Source organism: Dipodomys ordii, unplaced genomic scaffold (genome assembly GCF_000151885.1).
Source record: "Dipodomys ordii isolate 6190 unplaced genomic scaffold, Dord_2.0 Scaffold48, whole genome shotgun sequence".
Lineage (NCBI taxonomy): Eukaryota > Metazoa > Chordata > Mammalia > Rodentia > Heteromyidae > Dipodomys > Dipodomys ordii.
This window is the reverse complement of record NW_012267264.1, coordinates 10699600-10718045: the sequence shown is the minus strand read 5'-3', so window position 1 is coordinate 10718045 and position 18446 is coordinate 10699600. Positions and strand designations below refer to the sequence as shown.

Here is an 18446-nt window from a genome sequence, read left to right as displayed (position 1 = left end):
TGCTTGGTGAAATCTTTCCATAGTCCTTTCTTCGGTTAAAAATAATAAAACCTCCATTGATTCTCTTCTAATTCTTCTCTGAAAAGAATATTTGGGCATATAATTTATTTTCCTCATTATAATACTATTGCTTTTATTAAAGCATGAAATGTGGTCCCCTAGGATGGCAATGTTCATTGAGATGCATCAAGCGTGTTTTTAAATGGATGGCAATGAAAATTACTTAATTTATACATTGATCGAATCAGACTTATTTGTCACACACAGCCAGATTTTTTCAAGAAAGGTATAGTATGTCTATAACTTCAACATTGCTTCTCTCCCTAAGTTCCTATTTCAACAAATATCACATCAATTTAGTTTTCCTTTGAGGGACTTTCAATTCAAACCTCATGAAGAGCTCCCAACTCAACTCCTGTCTTCTGTCCTCTGTGTTATTGGGACATCCCACATATTAGCACCACAGGTGCTCTAACCTGCCCTAATCTCATGCTAGATTTTAGACATTTAGTCTTTCATTTATTCTCCAATGCAACAAGAGAGGTCATCCTAAAGAGATAATAAGATTGTGTGTTATCCTTTCTCCCAGTTAAACCCTTTAATACAGTTCTTGATCTATTTGTTTTATTTATTTCTTTATTTATTATTGTAAAGGTGATGTACAGAGAGGCTACAGTTTCATAAGTGAAGAAATTACAATTATTCTCAAACATTGTTCCTCTCTCCCTTCTTTTGTCCTGCTTACCTTCGCCCCTTACACCACTCCCTGGCAGGTTGTTCCAACACAGTGGCTTGTGAGTGTTGTTGTTGCATTACTTCAACTTTTGTCCTTTGTCTCACCATTTCTTTGATTCCCCTTCCTATCCCCAAATCAGATAAACTTATATACAAAACAAAGAGTATTGAAATAAAAAACAGTGATGACAGGTGTTAAACCAAAGGGGGGTAGAGAAAAAAAATAACTGCATACAGTACACACACAAAAATTAAACCTTTTGTATGTATATATATATATATATATATATCTTGTATTCATTTTGATTAGCATTTTACAAGGTCATATGTGCATAGCTATTGACATATTATAGTCCTCTACTAGGACTATTCTAAACATACACTAACTATTACAAATGAAGGAAATCATGGAACCTAGTTTTCTTTGGGTCTGGCTTACTTAATACATTTTTTTTCCAAGTCTTTCCATTTTCTTAAGAATGGAGCAATGCCATTCTTTCTGATGGAATGCTACTACACTGTTCGTAGGAATGTAAACTTGTTCAGCCACTCTGGAAAGCAGTATGGAGATTTCTCAAAAGGCTAAACATAGAGCTCTCCTATGACCCAGCAATCCCTTTCCTGGTCATTTACCCAAATGAACAAAAACAAGGCCACACTAAAGCTAAAGCTACCAGTACAACTATGTTCATTGAAGCATTATTTACCATAGCCAAGATATGGAATCAACTCAGATGCCCATCAGTGATGAATGGATCAAGAAAATGGAATTCTATTTCTTTTATTCTTTCCACTCCTGAAGATGGCTTCAGAACTCTTACAGATTCATTTTCTTCTTCAGACTTACTATATCAACTGCTTGAGTCTTATTAAGCCACTTTCATTTTTCCAATGGATTGTGTCCTATTCGCCCATTGTCACTCTCTTACAGGCAATAAATTTTGTCCAATGACCCTTTCATCACCCAGAGCATCTGTAAGTACTTCTGCTAGTGGATACATGGACATGATTCCAATTACACTAACTTGTCTACTATTTATCTTCTGTTTGTACCTTTCCAACTGGACTCTAAGCAATCTAAATCTTGTTCCTCTGTATATATATAACACCTACAATGTTATTCAACTCCTATCATTTTAGTGCAACTTTGTCTCTCAGGATCTCATGTTTTCTCATATATCTTCAATAGTAATTTATGTTATAGTTAGCATCACTGTTTTTTTAAATGACCTTTAAGATTAAATGATTTTTAAAGACTTACAGATAAACTAGTAACTCTATTACCTGGAAAAATAAAAACATGCTGCATGACTATCCAGTTCTATCAAAAATATAATGACACCCATCATGAGGACATCAAAATGGAGCTTTACTTTTGCAGAAGATACACACACACACACACACACACACACACACACACACACACATTGCTAAAAACAAGATCTTCCAAAATCTGAAAGTATTTTTAGATTCTTCTCTTTCTTTTATTTTGATTTTTTTTTCCTTGGCACAATTTTTTTTCTAAAGCATTTATCATATAGCTTAATTTATATACTTCAATGAGAAGGTTTTTTTTTAACAGCCTTTAACAAGTAAAGGCTTTAAACATTTGTCCCTTTATGTGGCTACTCTTATGATTTTCCAAAGGCAAAATGTCTAATTTCAAAACAACTTAAGAAGATAGATTGTAGAAACAACAATATGCATGGACATTAATTTAAAACATTATTTACATAAAGGCAGAATGTAGTATATTGAAAAATTTCACTTTGTCAATAAGTAGTACTGTTTACTATTGCAAAATATCACAATGCATTTCATAGTAGACTTCCCAATAACTTCTTTAAAATACTGAAATATTTATGTATACATTTGGATTCCAAAGATAAAATATTGCTCTCATTTTTTTTTCCATTTGGGAAACTTCAGTGTTTCTTTCAGCAACATGATAAAAATCAAAGTTTAACAAATAGACTAAGTTTGTAGTTCATTCCTGGTTCTGTGACCCCTTGCTTACCTTTTCCTGTTTAGTTTTTAGCTTACGTGGTTACATAACCATTGCTTTTGCTTAAAGGTCAGCCAAGAGTAAAGTTATATCTTGCTGGAGGTGAGATGTAAACAATGTCTGATCTTGCCCTGCCATTTTTCTTAAATCTTCCACAGAGCTGGGTGAAATTGTGCCAGTATTCATAAAAGAAGATTATGTTTTAGAATCTGTATTGTATTATTCAATAAATATTTCAAGGTGTCTGCAAACAGGGATTAATGGGTATTATATTTCAGGAAACCAGAAAAGGTATCAACCCAAAGAATTAAATAAAACAGTCATGTTTGATGCTCATATAAACTGTAACTTAAAATAAAATGTGTGTAAACTTCCTCTTCCTTTTGTTTCATTTTCTTGTCATAAAATAATACGGAAGAAAATGAAATGAGACAAAAATGAAAGGAAATAAACACAATTTAAAATTGACCTTCACTTTTTAAAGTCATGCCTTTATTCAATCCTAGTGTTAATAGTCAGTTTCTACACGAAGTTAAAACATCTGGATGGAAAAGGCTCATTTCAAGTTCTTGTTGCTCACTAGTGCAGCTGTAGTCATGTGCACATGAGAGAACTATAAAGAATTTCTGTGGTGTATATTGGGGTGTGTACTTGAACATTTAATCATATTTGAGATGGCTGAATTCTATGGGAAAAAAAATCTGGGCTTTAACCCATTGTAACAGTGAGATGTACAAGACACTATGTTGAAAATGAACTTTGCAGCTTTGGGGAGTGGGGAAGGAGAAGTTGGGGAGGGAAGGGATGGTAGGGGAAAAACAAAGGAGGGAGTAACAATGTTCGTTAGGAAATGTACTCATTACCTTATTCATGTATCTGTAACCTCTTTGTACAGTATTTTTACTATGGGCAAATGGATCTTCATTGTATGCTTCTGTATTTCAGAGTCCTTAGTGATAAATGCCCATAAGAGATGAGTCAATGCCCAGTTTTATGTTTCTGTCTCTGATCTTGCCGCAGAAAATTTGTCAACATGGAATCTTCTACTGTCTAATAGATTCTAGAACAGTTTATGTGGTCTTTTCTATTTCTACTACTACCATTCACTTTAAATATTACTCATTTTAGTGGTTACTATCTATTTAATAATGCATAGAGTGGAAAGAGTAAGATTCTTTTACTAGGTATTTAGAAATTAAATTCCAGTTCATAAATGCTATTTGTAGATATCAAATAGAACAGAATAGTTATTTCTATGTAAAAATATGGACTAGATTAATTCTATTAGGAAGGAAAAGAAATTTTCAGAATCATTTTTTCATAAACTCTTGATATTTACATTTATTCCCACATAGATACCTAAGTTATTTTACTTCATGGTCCCTGTAAAAGGAAATGAAACATTTTCTTAAATTTGTGATTCAAGTTCTAAAATTTTTTATGGTAAATCTAAAGTTTCTATTACCTATATTACCACAAAAATAGTTGGATGTTTTCCATTTCATTATTGAGGGTTCTTAGAGATTATAGCTCTTGCTAATTTACCTGCCAAGTCTATAAGTGAGTGCAGTTTTTGGAATTATCAGTAGTTTAAGAAAAAAACAAAACCTCCTATGCCTTAGTTGATAGTTTATTGCAAATGAGTACCATCTTTCTATTTATAAGTCTAACAATATATCATATAGAGCATGCGTTTAGTTCATTATTAACATGAATTATCATGTTGATGAATTGAGTGAAAATTTTGAAAACGTCAAAATTTGGTGTAGAAACACAACAAATTCTTGGAAGACAGACTCAGAAGACTGAGGTGTGAGGCCAGCTCAGGCTTAAAACTCCATGAAACTGGGCTGGGAAGGTAGTTCAGTGGTAGAGTGCTTGCCTCGCATGCTTGAGGCCCTGAGTTGGATTCCTCAGCACCACATAAGCAGAAAAAAAAACCAGAAGTGGCGTTGTGGCTCAAGGGGTAGCGTGCTAGCCTTGAACTGAAGAGCTGAGGGACAGTGCCCAGGCCCAGAGTTCAGCCTCCACTACCAACAACAAAACACACACGCACAGACACACGCGCACGCACACACACACACAACCAAAACAAAAACCTCCATGAAACTCCACCTTGATCAATGGCTGGGTGAGATGGTGCATGCCTGTTATTCCTGCTAGAGGGAAGCACAAAGGTGGGAACAGAGGTACCTGCCTGCTATTTGCAGAGACATAGGGAAACACAGATAACAGGACCCGATACAAAATAATGTTAACAAAATGAACTCCAGGAAATGAAAACAAGAGATGTTCCCCATTTGTCTTTTTTTGCTGTTTTTCTTTTCTTTTCTTTTTGTCTTGTTTGTCTGTATGTCTTTGGGGGTAAAAGGGGAGCACAGAAATGGAGGGACAAAGGGTGAACAAATGCAACAATGCTACTCTCTGGACACTATGTTGAAAATGAACTGTACAACTTATGGGTGGGATGGGAGGGAAACACTGAGAAAGAGAGAGGAAAGGGGTGGCATTGTCCAAAAGGAAATGTATTCTTTGCCTGACGAATGTAATCATAACCCCTCTGTTTTTAGCATTACCAAAAAAATTTTTTTTAAATGGAGGATCTCATCCCTGGCTGGATTGAGAATAAAAGCCAAACCCTACCTTAAAATTTACTGAGCAAAAAGGGGATTGGAACTTTAGCTCAATGTGACAGAGTGTTTGCTTAATAATCACGAGGTCCCAAAAAAGAAGTGGAGTGGGGAAGAGAAAAGAGCACTAATCACATTTAGATTGTGGCTGAAAAAAAGGAGCTATGTTAAGGGAAAAACAGGCCAGAAAGATACACAAAATATTAACAGTAAAATAGCAGCCTACCTCCACATGTTATTTCAAAATACTTACTAGAGTTAGTCACTGGGTCAGATTTTGGGTCCCTGGGCATTATATATACATTTATCTGAACCAAGGAAGGGAAGGGAACAACAAAATGGTGAGACAAAGACAAAAAAGGAACCTATGCAATAGCAATATTCACTAGACAATACGTTGGAAATGTGGAGGGGAGTTTGAGGGGAGTGAAAGAGGGAGAAAAATGAGAGAAGTGGTAACAAGTTTGACAAGAAATGTAATCACTACCTTACTTATATTCTTACCCAAGAAATGTAATCACTAGCTTACTTATGTAACTGTAACTCCTCTGTATATCACCTTGACCATAATTAAAAAAAATAAATAAAACAAAGTTGCCTAGACTCCATCTTATCTACTAAATATGAATGCTTATAGGAAGCCCCAAGAATTTGGACTTTTAGATCATAGCTTTATGTTCAGAATACTGTAACTTGTAGAATATTCTTAATGGAACCAAATTTAACAAGTCTTTCCCTTTTGCAGAAAATAGCAATATTGCCATTAAAAATGAAGACACAGGGCTGGAAGGTGGCTCAGTGGTAGAGTGGTAGAATGTTGCATGCATGAGGCCCTGGGTTCGATTTCTCAGCACCACATAAGCAGAAAAAGCTGGACGCGGCTCTGTGGCTCTAATGGTAGAGCACTAGCCTTGAGCTGAAGAGCTGAGGGACAGCGCCCAGGCCCAGAGTTCAAGCCTCACAACCGACAAAAAAAAAAAAAAGACACAGCATCATGCCCGCTTTTCACAGTTCTCACTAAGGAGCATATCACCAATTGTTATGGGTCTCATGAGTTCTTTGCTCAGATACTTTCTCTGAGACTAATTTACAAGGTAATGGTCAACATAAATAAAAGCCATTAAACTTAGAAATGTGTCCTTTGGTAGTTCAAGGAAGTTCAATATGTACTAAAATAGTCAATTGATCATTTACAAATATGTTAATATAGAGAACATTAAAGATCAGAGTCATAACTTTTGATTAAAAAAAACATATTGGATGTTTTTTACTTACTGATGTTGCCTTACTGGGATGCAGTTTACTGGTAGAATGCTTGCCTAGTCTACCTATGTGGGGCCCTGGGTTTGATCCTCAACATGGAGGAAATAACAATAGCCTTGCCTAATTAAATATATTTTATTTGAAGTCTGATAAAAATGTAATAGAAAATCAGAGGTGATAGCAATGCATTCTCTCTTGATAAATTCTAAGCCTGAGGGGAACAAATGCTGATTAGAGTTCAAATGCTGATTCTGGGAGCATAAATACTGATCCAACTTCCTTTAATATTCTTGACAAGAATGGGATTTTCTTTATACTGAGGGCCACAGCAAAACATCAAAATAGATATCCTACAAGATCAGGGAGAGACCATTGGGTTGAGTGTATTTCCTCTTTACCTCCCTTTCTCTCACAGCTCCTACTTCTCAGTGATCAATGAGACACTTGCGTCATGAGGAATTAGTTAAGACCTAGAAGTCTAGAAACAAATTTCTGCCTTTAATTTAATAGGGTCCATGGGGTGGTGATAAAGTATGGGGGCGGGGGGTGACATTGACTTCTGAGTTCTACCTACCTCATTTTGGGCCCAGAGTGGGCCTGATCAAACACATTACATGCAATTACATATCATGTTACCTTGGATCTTCACTATTATAGGTGCACATGCCATGTGGATAGGTACTTAGTCTTGTTCACCACTGAGCTTTGAGTGCCTTCAGTCACCCTTGACCGAGAAGAAATGCTTAATAATTACTAGGGGCTGAGAAGGTGGCTCAGTGGTAGAGCACTTGCCTTGCATGCCTGAGGCCCTGGGTTCAATTCCTCAGCACCACATAAGCAAAAGCAAAAGAAAAAAAACGGAGGTGGTGCTGTGGCTCAAGTGGTAGAGTGCTAGCCTTGAGCTGAGGAGCTGAGGGACAGCGCCCAGGCCCAGAGTTCAGGCCCCACGACCGCACCCAAAAAAAAATTAATTACTAATTAAATATTTGAGTTAAGGAGTTTCTTTCTACTTTATAACATCAATCTATTTTAATGCATTAAATTACCGAGACATACACTTTAGTTCTTTTTCATTTTTTGTCTTCATTAGTCAATCAGCAATCACCATTATGTATAGAACACTGCACTAGGAAATTGGTGACATCCAAAATATGTAGAAAGTACAGATTATAAAGAGTTTTTAAAGTACTTACTCATCTGCATATTCCTTGGAGGAATTACGCTTTATAAAATGTTAGGACCTTTATAATATGAATTTCCATATTTGTATGTATCCACAGATAAATATATAAGGAGATAGTTGTATAACTAAAATTTGCTGCTGGTTACAAACTCCTATAATTATGCAAATCATAAGAGAATATACTCAATATGAAAGATTTAATATTGTAAAAAGAGCATAGGATAGAACAGCAACATTGGCTTTTTACTCCAACTTCATCTTGTATTCACTTTCCCCAAGATGATCTCAAAAGTGTTGCTAACTGTTTGGGTATGTTTCATTTGTTAAATATTTATGAATTTATATTTCCATATATATGTGTTATTTACTTTTCATTTCTTTGACTGAGAATTTTACCTCGAAGAGCTCTCAGAGTTAACACAAAATTCAATTCTTGTAATGCTAAATAATTTGGTATTAAACATGTGTCAAAAACCTCAGAAAGTGAACCAAACAAGCTTGCCATCTCTAAACTAATACAGCTTCTCATCCCCTTCTTATATCATCCTGACACTCAGACATTCCCTAGTATTCTACTATTAAACATTTAGATTCTCTTCCACAGAAAACTCTTTTTATCATATATTTCCAACTAATGTGTCTATGGAGACACATTGCGTGTTTTATCTTCTAATTCAGTAGCACCACTCTCTACTGGTCAGGTAAGAGCCTAAATGGTAGTTACAGGTTATCCATCCTTAGAAAGCTAACACAGAGACATATAAAGATGCAAGACCCATAGCGTACTTATTTATCAGTAATTTCTTAATTATTACTCAAAATCTGTTAAAAGCACAGTATCACATGTTGCGTACAACGTACATGCTTACTGGTAGAGTTAGCTAAGAAATTTAACTATAATAAGTAATGATTTATAGTGTCACTAAACCCATGTATTTTACACTATACAATTTTATAGTTTCCTCCTATCCAGAACTCTTCCACATTTCGTTACTTGAATCCTTTTCACTGTCTACACTAATCACATGTTCAATTATTATACTCATACATAGAATAAAATACCCCAGAAGTCTGATGGGAGTATTTTTAAAGAACCTTGAAGACAATAAAACATAACTCTTTGAAACCAGCCTAAATGTGCTCCACTATGCTTGCTGAACAATGCTACCTAAAGGAAAGATTACATTTATTTTGCTTCCAAGTTTACCTTGTCTTCTCTGCTTTACCCATTATGAGGCAGCTAGAGGCATCATGCAGCAAGTGCCTAAGAGAGGAAACTAGTGATCCAGAGGTGAAAAAAGTTGAGATGCTGAGGAGGAGGAGCAGGAAGAGAAGATGGTAGAGGAAGAGGATTATGTATATGTGTCAGTCCTGGGGCTTGAACTCAGGACCTGGGTTTTGTACCTGAGCTTTTGTGCCCAAGGCTAGTGCTCTACCACTTGAGCCACAGCTCCACTTCTGTTTTTTCCATAGTTAACTGAAGATAAGACTCTCACAAACTTTCCTGCCCAGGCTGGTTTTGAACTACAATCCTTAGATCTCAGGCTCTGAGCAGCTAGGATTTCAGGAATGAGTATTGGCATACACCTTGTGGGAGTACTGTTTGAATAAATAGAGTAAACAGAAAAAAAACAGGAGAAAGATAAATTCAAGATTGTTTCTGTCCAATTTTAAGTTAGAAGAACATCTGTGTAGTAAAAGTTGGAAGCTGAAATCTAATATATAGGACAGAGTTTCAGCTGAGCAAATAATCTATTTTCTCACCATCTTAGTTTCACTGTCTTAAAGCAGATCCTAATATATAATTATTAGGAGGTTTTTATTAAGGAGGATTTTGACATTATGTTGGGAAATTTCTGTCCATTATTTATTAAAAATTGGGTCCCAGTCATTGATACCCTAGTTACTATTACAGTATTTTTGGCTCCCTATGGTGTTGTGTTCAAAGAACTCATCTTTTGATGGGAGACAGTAAAGTTGCTCTAATAAAGAACCCAATAGAATGGACCACCATATTCTCCTGATGATCACTGCATCAAATGACTTTGTGTATACCACCTGGTCCTGATCCTTTCTCTTTTGATCTCCTAAGTCCTTTATTCAACAACTCATTTCTTCCTTTCATGTCCTGAAATCCTCTGTTGACCAGTACTGCTGGTATGGCTGATATCATTGGAACAATTTTGTTTTACCATGATGGATTGACTGTGTGCAGTTTACATTGACGGAGTGCTAAGTAATACTTCCAACCACCCTATGAGGAGAAAATGAAATCAGTCATATAGAGTAAGCCAGACAAGGGTGGTATAAAATGAGTGACAGAAACAGAATTTGAACCAATATAACTCTAAAGAGAATCTTTTCCTTTTTTCCCACCTTTCCAAACTGCCTCTTTTTTTTAATAAAAAGAGAAGTACTTGTGCCTCTACTTTTTTTTTTTTTTTGCTAAGTTTTGTCAATCCATATACAGGTACCTATATCTATTCTCAATGTTCAGTAAAGTACTTCATGACCACTGTGGCCACAAAGTAAACCTTAGTATCTATATACAGCAACCTTGCTCATGAATCTGATTCAGCAAGTAAAAACTTCTATATTTGCTACAATTGGCAAAAATAGGAAACTCAGATTTTGGTAAGATAGATAGAAAAAAGGCTTATTAAGGAGAGGTGCAGCATAAGTCTAGACACCACTCAGAAGTTAGCCTGGAGTGCCAGAGAAAAGGCAAGGGTTTGGGGGAGGGGAAGGGAAAAAATTCTTAAATAGGGATACAGGTTGACCCATTGTAACAATGAGATGTACAAGATACTATGCTGAAAATGAACTTTACAACTTTGGGGGGGGGTAATAGTGGACGTGGGAGGGAAAGGATGGTAGGGGAAAAACAAAGGAGGAAGCAATAATGTTCAATTGGAAATGTACTCATTACCTTGCTCATGTAACTGTAACCTCTCTGTACAGTATTTTTACAATAAAAACGTACACAAAAAAGAAAGAACAAAAAGAAAGGTGACAAACTTGACTGAAATTAGAGATTGGAGAGACTGATAGGTTTTGAATTTTATCTTTATTAAATTGATAAACAGAAAATACTAAAAAAGACATAATATTTTGAGGTTTCAGGAAAATGGAACCCGTATTTGCTGTCTATACTTATTTGTAAAACAGAAAATTGGAGCCTGAGAACCCTGTGAACTATTGAAACAATTCCAAGCATGGAGTAATGAGTGCTTGGAATGTGCTGATAGTGTGGAAGATATGAAAAAGCAAGTGTGTGAATTCACAAAGGACTCAGAGGAAGACACAAAACATCTTGGTGTGTCCGATGTTAAAGTTAAGATGTCTGGGAAATAGAATGATTCAGGTATGCTTAAGTTGCTTAACTCAAAGTAATTTTGTGATGAAAATGTCTTTTAGTAAGAACCCATATTGAAGGAGAGAGGGAGAGGAATAAGAGAGAAAAGGAAAGGAGAAGAGAAGAGAGGAGAGTTTGAAGACAAGCAATACGTTGTGAAGTCACCCCCTCCAGGGGCCTACATTCGCTGTGTCCTACCTCCCAGTGTCTACCATATCCTAAGAATACTATTAAATTATGAATCCATAGATTATTCACTGATTACATCATAGACCCTATGACCCGATTTCCCCCAAATCCCAGGTCTGAATATGAATTGAGGATGAAGACTTTAACGAGTAAGCCTTGAAGGACAGGCTCCAAGTGGATGAGGGACAGAAAAGGAGATGTCCAGAGGAACAGTGAAAAAAAAATGATTAAAAATATTCATGAAAACCTTGCTTTCCCCTCCCAGTGAGTGTTTTAAAGCTTTCATGAAGTGAACAATATAGTGTACTTACAAACTTGCATTTAAAAAATTAGCACTTATTTCATAACTCAAAATTTGGAGAGATACAGGTACTGATTTAAATGTTAGACATAAAATCCAGTTTATCTAAAATCTAACTGAGTTTAGGGGTTATAAAAGCAAGAACGCTTTTATCTGTTATCTAATTTTAAAAATTTTATCATTATAATCATGCTCATATTATTACCAATTACAGACAGCATACCAGCCAACATTTTCTTAGGCCTCGTATATTTACTTCTTTCCTACAACTCACATTCTCCTGGTATATATTAAGTTTAGTTCCTATATATGATGCAAAAGTCTGCTTATTGTCTCCTGTATCAGTTTTGCCCATTTTCATTTATATCTATGTATTCTGTGTTTATTTGACACGTGTCATTGTATGCTCTCATGTAATTCTCTTCCTTCAAAATGCAACCGATGAAGTACAATGACAGCAAGGAAAGATCCTGAAGGCCACTGCCCTAGGCCAGCTAAAAGGGGCCCTGACTGAACGCTTGCACAGGAAGGACAAGTTAATTCAGCAACAGGAGATTCTGTACAGGATTCTTTGGTCACACACTCTCCACAGAAAACTCCTAGAATTCCTAAACATAGCATCACGTATGCCCATGCTTTACCATTACTTAGGAATAATGGATTCATTTACAAGTGTCTCAAAAAGATCTGGAAAAAGAAGCCTGCACATTGAGGAACTTAGGCTCTTAGTCACTCTTTGTCATTAACTCATGAAACCACAAAAATGTGTTTGTTTGTGTGTGTGTGTGTGTGTGTGTGTGTGTGTGTGTGTGTGTATGAATCCTGGGGCTTGAACTCAGGATCTGGGCTTTGTCCCTGCGCTATTTTGTTCAAGTTTAACACTCTACCATTTATGCCAAAGCCCCATTTCTTGCTTTCTGGTAGTTAATTGGAGATACAAAATCCTGTCCATCGGATTTTGAATTTTGACCCTAAGAACTCAGTCCCCTAAGTAGCTAGGATTATAAGTGTAAGCCAGTGGAACCTGGCTACAAAACCACTTTTGCTTAGTCATATAACTTTTCTGGAGCTTCCACAGTTCTATGTTTTTGCATGGTATTTCCTCTATCTGGAGTTCCCTGACCTCTTTGAGGAGAAATACTTTACTCATCTGCAACACTCAGCTTGGTATTATCTTCTTTCTGAATCATTCCCGACCTTTCCCCACCCACATCTGAGCAGTTCAGGTACCACATCCTGTGAGCTTCCGTAGGATTACATGATATGATTGTCCCTTTCCTACTTTGTTTATTCTCCTGCTACCAGCTTGGCATACTGTGTGCTCCCAGAAGACTAAACGTTAGCACCTGTAGTGTGGTTTTCTATGTAGAGCACATACTCAACTGGTATGTTTGAATGGAATAATGACTTTATGACTGCGTTTGTTCATATGTCAAAACAAGGAATTAGACAAGGTGGGTTATGTTCAGTAGTTTAAAAAGTGACAGAACCAGTTTGCAAGTTAAAATTTTAAGTGCTGGACCAATCTGTTATAGAAAAAAAGAACTCAATGTTCTATTGAAGAATGAGACTCCAGACACCTGTCCATTTGGTCTTTCTTCTAAGATCACAGTAACAGGTAAAACAACATTGTTGGAATAATGTAGCCCTCAATTGGAATTGCTAATATCTGCTGCAGCAACAAAGTTATAATTTTGTAGAATTTACTCTTTTTAAATGGTAGCTTTTTTATTAAAACATTTTTGAAGGAATCTTTTTCCCCCAAGATGTAAATGTGAAAGGCAGACTACTGCAATCTCACATAACCAAGTCTTTCCTTAATGATTTAGGCCCTGGATAAAAACACTGTGTCAATTCTATCACTGAGCTGAATTCACAAAGGTGTTGTTATGACATGTTTATTTCTCCGTACCTCTCTTGTCTGTCAGCTGTCATTTCTCTTGCTGTCATTTTTACTGACCTAATATCTCCCTTAGCTAATGTCTTCCACTCAAAGCCCCTGAATCCTAACTTTTCTTCTAATATACTATGAGTTGAAACAATAGAAAAGAGAGTACATTTAGTGCTTTGTCATCACCACAAAGGAAACAAAAGTGAGATTTGAGAAAGTCAGTGATTTTTTTCATTAGCATACTGTAAGGTCATGAAAGTTATTTGAGATATTGGGATATATTTTCTAGTTTCCAGGTTCCTCGGTTTAGGGATTGTTAAATGATTTTTTCTGCATAAATGAAGTGTACATATTCTCTATCAAAATGATCTTTGATATTAGGAATGACTGAATGTACTATAAATGATTTAAAACATTTAAATCACTTAAAAGCAAAACTGGTGAAAGATGCATATGAAGTACTAATGCATATTATGCACAAGTGGACTAATATGCACTATAGCTTGTAATGTTCCCTCAAAATGTAAATTAAAAGTGAAAGCACATGGAAAGCACAGGAAAATACAACTGTAGACAAAACTTTCAAAATCAAACTCCAAAACCTCAGCAATGGGATTGTTTCAAACTAAAAAAGTTTCTGCACATAAAAAATAATTACAGAAATCACAAGATAACCTATAGAATGAGGGCAAATCTTTGCCAATTATTAAATGGATAAAGAATTAAAATCCAAAATGTACAAATAAGAGCTCAGGTTTGTCTGCCACTGGGGCTATTCTGCTTCTGCCGGTAAGGTCATGTGCCCTCTATCAGGACCCCTGGAACTAGTATTCCATGAATCTGAGTTCTGACACACTAGGAGTTACATTTGGGCTCCTGGGAGCTTTCCAAGATGCCTTTTGCTTCATACCGTACCAGGACATTATTCGGGGAGTCAGAGGGGAGGGAAAAGTAGGAGAAAACAAGGGAGGGAGTAATAATGTTTGACAAGAAATTTACTCATTACCTTGCTTATGTAATTGTAACCCCTCTGTATATCACTAGGACAATGAAATAAAATGAAATAAAATGGCTAATACAAAAAGGGGCTGAAGATGTGGCTCAATTAGCAGAGAGTTGTCCTAGCAAGTGTTAAACCCTGACTTTAATTCCCAGAGTGCCAATAATTAATTAACTGGTTAATTATTTAATTAATTAATTAAAGTGGGTACTCGGGGAGGCATATTTTTTCTTAGAAAGAAAAGGCAAACTCTCTCCCTCTCCCTCTCTCTCTCTCTTTCTTTTGCTAGTTATGGGCCCTGAACTCTGGGCCTGGGTGCTGTAGCTCAGCTCTTCAGCTCAAGTATAGCACTGTACCTACCACTAGAGCCACAGTGTCACTTCCAGCTTTTTCTGCTTATGTGGTGCTGAGGAATCCAACCCAGGGCCTCATGCATGCAAGGCAAGCACTCTACCACTGAGCTACCTTCCCTGCCCCAACTCTTATTTTTGAAAGGGCAGCAACCTCATGATCTAGACACCCACACTTCCTAATGCCTATACTTAACTTTCTACACCTGTTGAGGTCTAGGATTTTAACAGATCGCAGATAAACTTTCAACTCATATTGAATGAAAGAATGAGATGTGTCCTCTGAAGTGCTAACCAAACTAGGTATCAGTTAGAATGAGTAAAAGCAGTTAGGGATGGAGAAAAGGTCAGTGTGGGAAGTTCACAGGAACTCACACCTGACTTCAGGCATGTCTGACCCATGGTATTGAGTTTCCCTCCAGGGGTTAAGTGTAGGCTCCTGCTATTGAGTTTCCTTCCAGATCAGCAGATCCGGGTGACCTGAGTTTAAGTACAGAAGCAGAGTAGTCTTGGTATAAGACAAACCTGAACTCTGTTTAGCAATTTACTTATAAAGCTGATGTAAGAATTTATGGGAATATTTTGTATAAAGAATATGGCATGATTACTGCATATGTTGATGTGACTTTTATTATATTGTTATTATATGATACTCAATGTATCCATCAAAATGTTTCTACTGTATCATATTAGTAAAAGTTAATATTGTAAAATGTATTTTTTACTTTCATTTAGCATCATTATTTAAAAATTTTATGTGGTAGAGTGTGACATGCTTACAAGGTCTCAAACTCAAATGAGTGTATCCATCATCTCAAGTATTGATCATTTCTTTATGTTGGGAACATTCAAAATCTCTTTACTTGCCATTTTAAATGTATAATGAATTGTCATTAACCATAGTTACTTTACTGTGATATAGAACCCTAGGAGTGATTGCTTCTATACAATCGCACTTTTCCACCCATTAGCCATTATCTTTCCATTTTCCTTCTTCCTACCAATCTTATCATCCAATAAGCACTATTTTTTTTTTTTTTTGGTTGGTTGTAGGGCTTGAACTCTAGGCCTGGGTGTTGTTCCTCAGCTGTTCAGCTCAAGGCTAGCGCTCTACACTTGAGCGATGGCACTACTTCCGGTTTTCTGGTAGTTTTTTGGAGATAAGAGTTTCATGGGCTTTCCTGCCCAGGCTAGCTTTGAACATCTCAGCCTCCTGAGTAGAAAGGATTCCAGTTTTGGGCCACCAGCACCTGCTGTCAATAAGCACTGTTCTTATCTCTTCTCATACGATTAATACTTAATAATCTGAGGACTTTGTACATACATTTCTTCCAAATGCTGCAGTTGAATGAAATAGTTAACTCTTCACAAAGATTCTTTACAAAGAAACTGAGAAGAATTTCTCTTACCATGTTTACTTTAGGAGGAAACCAAGGTATAGAAAGGTTGACTGAGTTCCCCAAAATCATACAAGAACAAAATGCAGTATTTGACCAACTTGTTGCTTCTACAACACCAGGGTTTCCTTTGTTTCTAATATTTTTATTTGAATTTTATTACCCTGTCACTAGAGTAAAATGTTTCTATTTAATTTAAGGCTATTGAACTTGAAATCTTGAAGCCAAAACTTTAAATGTAAACCTTGTCATCTCACGAGGTAAGTAGACATTGTACACCCTGTGTACAATCATTCTACAATTTCATAAAAGTAAGCTGATGATGGAACTTCTTGATATTTTTAGACTTTAGCATCTGTGTGAGAGAATGAACAAAACAAAGCTCAAGATTCATAGGAAAGAGATGAAAAAATTTCCCACAACTTTTACTTTCTAATCAGCTACTTTGAGTAAAGCCTAAGCTACCATAGACAGTGAAACTTCCTATAGTTTTGCTAATGGTAACAAGCAGCTATCCTCAGACTTCATCTACCTCCAACAAGCATTCTAAATAGTCTAGAACACTTCACAAGTTTTTAGGTTTTTTTTTTGTTTGCTTGGTTTTGGGGGGTCCAGTTGTGGGGCCTGAACTCTGGGCCTGGGCGCTGTCCCTCAGCTCTTCAGCTCAAGGCAAGCGCTCTACCACTTGAGCCACAGCTCCACTTCTGCCTTTTTTCTTATGTGGTGCTGAGGAATTGAACCCAGGGCCTCATGCATGTAAGGCAAGCGGCTCTACCACCTTCCCAGCCCCAAGTTTTTAGGTTTGTAAAGTCACTTTTATCATTTCTGAAATCCCTGAAAGTTATTTATTTATTATGTTTAGGGAATTCCTTAGTTAAAGTGAGTGAGCAATTTATCTTGGTCTAGATGCCTGTCCTCAGATTCTTGCAAAGGATGCTTTTATTCATGATAATGAATATCAAGTTTGATTGTATTGCTATTTTTTGTAAAATTATTCTAGTTTTTTAAAATAGTATTGGCACTTGGCAGGAGCTCCACCGCTTGAGTCATGCTTCTAGCCTCTTTTGTTTACATTGTCAGACTGGGTCTTGTGCGTTTGCCTGATGACAGACGTGTGCTACTGCACATGCCTATTGATTGCTGCGACTCCTCCATTGTTTTAGAGTCCAGGAATGAGTTCCTTTGAGATTTCAACTGAATTCTGCATCTCACTGACAAGGAAATAGCAAAAAGTTATGGAGGTATATTAAATGATTTTCTACCTAAATGTGACTTTACCCTTGTTCTTAGCTCATCAATGTAAGCCACGATCAGAATGTCTCGTTTATAAGCAGAGAGCACATCAATGCCTTAGTTCCTACACTAGGACAACTGTTTCTCCCCTGAGGATACCATCGGTCCATTGTGGCACTCGGCTGGCAACAGGTCAGACCTGTGCTGGGCATCCCATGGGCAGGGGCAAGGGTGTGAACTTGGCTCAGCTGACGCCTCCAGTGGATTCCTGCAACTGGTTTTACCTGATCTTGTTGGACTGAAATAAACAAAGAACTGAAAAATAAGACAGAGGAGAATCTAGGGTCAAGGCTTCCAATGCATACCTTCTCATGACAAATGTAGATGCTGTATTACTTATTATTATTATTATATTTTTCGTTGGCCACCCTGAAAGTTTCTGTTTTCAGGGGCTATTCCTTACAGCTTCCTCATGGATGTGGGGTGGGGGGGGAGGTTGGATTGGAACAGGAGTTGAGAGAACTTTCTCTTCGTGGAGAGGACATCTGATCAGCCAGGAACCAGGCCCTTTGGCCCTCTTTTTCCAGCTCCAGGCCAGCTCCTTGCATGCAGCTTTGGCCTCCTGACCCCAGACAGTCTGGGTTGCGCAGCCCCCCAGCTGCGCGGCCGCCTGCCAAGAGTTCGAGACCTCCCCATCCGGATATGATGAAAAGGAGGAACAGAGAGAGAAGTGTGTGAGCCTGGCCAGAGTGGTGGAAGGGGGAAGGAGAGGCAAGGGGGGTGGGGGTGGCCTAGGGTCGTCCCCGTCCCCGGGAGCCCGGCGGGCCCGAGCCAGCGGGCTTGAAAGAGGGGGCGGAGCGCGCGCCGGCAGAGCCACCGCCGCGGTTGCCGCCACCGCGACGACGTCTGGGCCG

At 37.3% G+C, this 18446-nt stretch overlaps 1 protein-coding gene across 1 annotated transcript in view; it reads left to right on the top strand.

Moving 5' to 3' along the window:
* Window positions 1-18446, top strand: part of Mdfic (MyoD family inhibitor domain containing) — a 117427-nt gene that overhangs the window by 17950 nt on the left and 81031 nt on the right. The window lies entirely within an intron of this gene.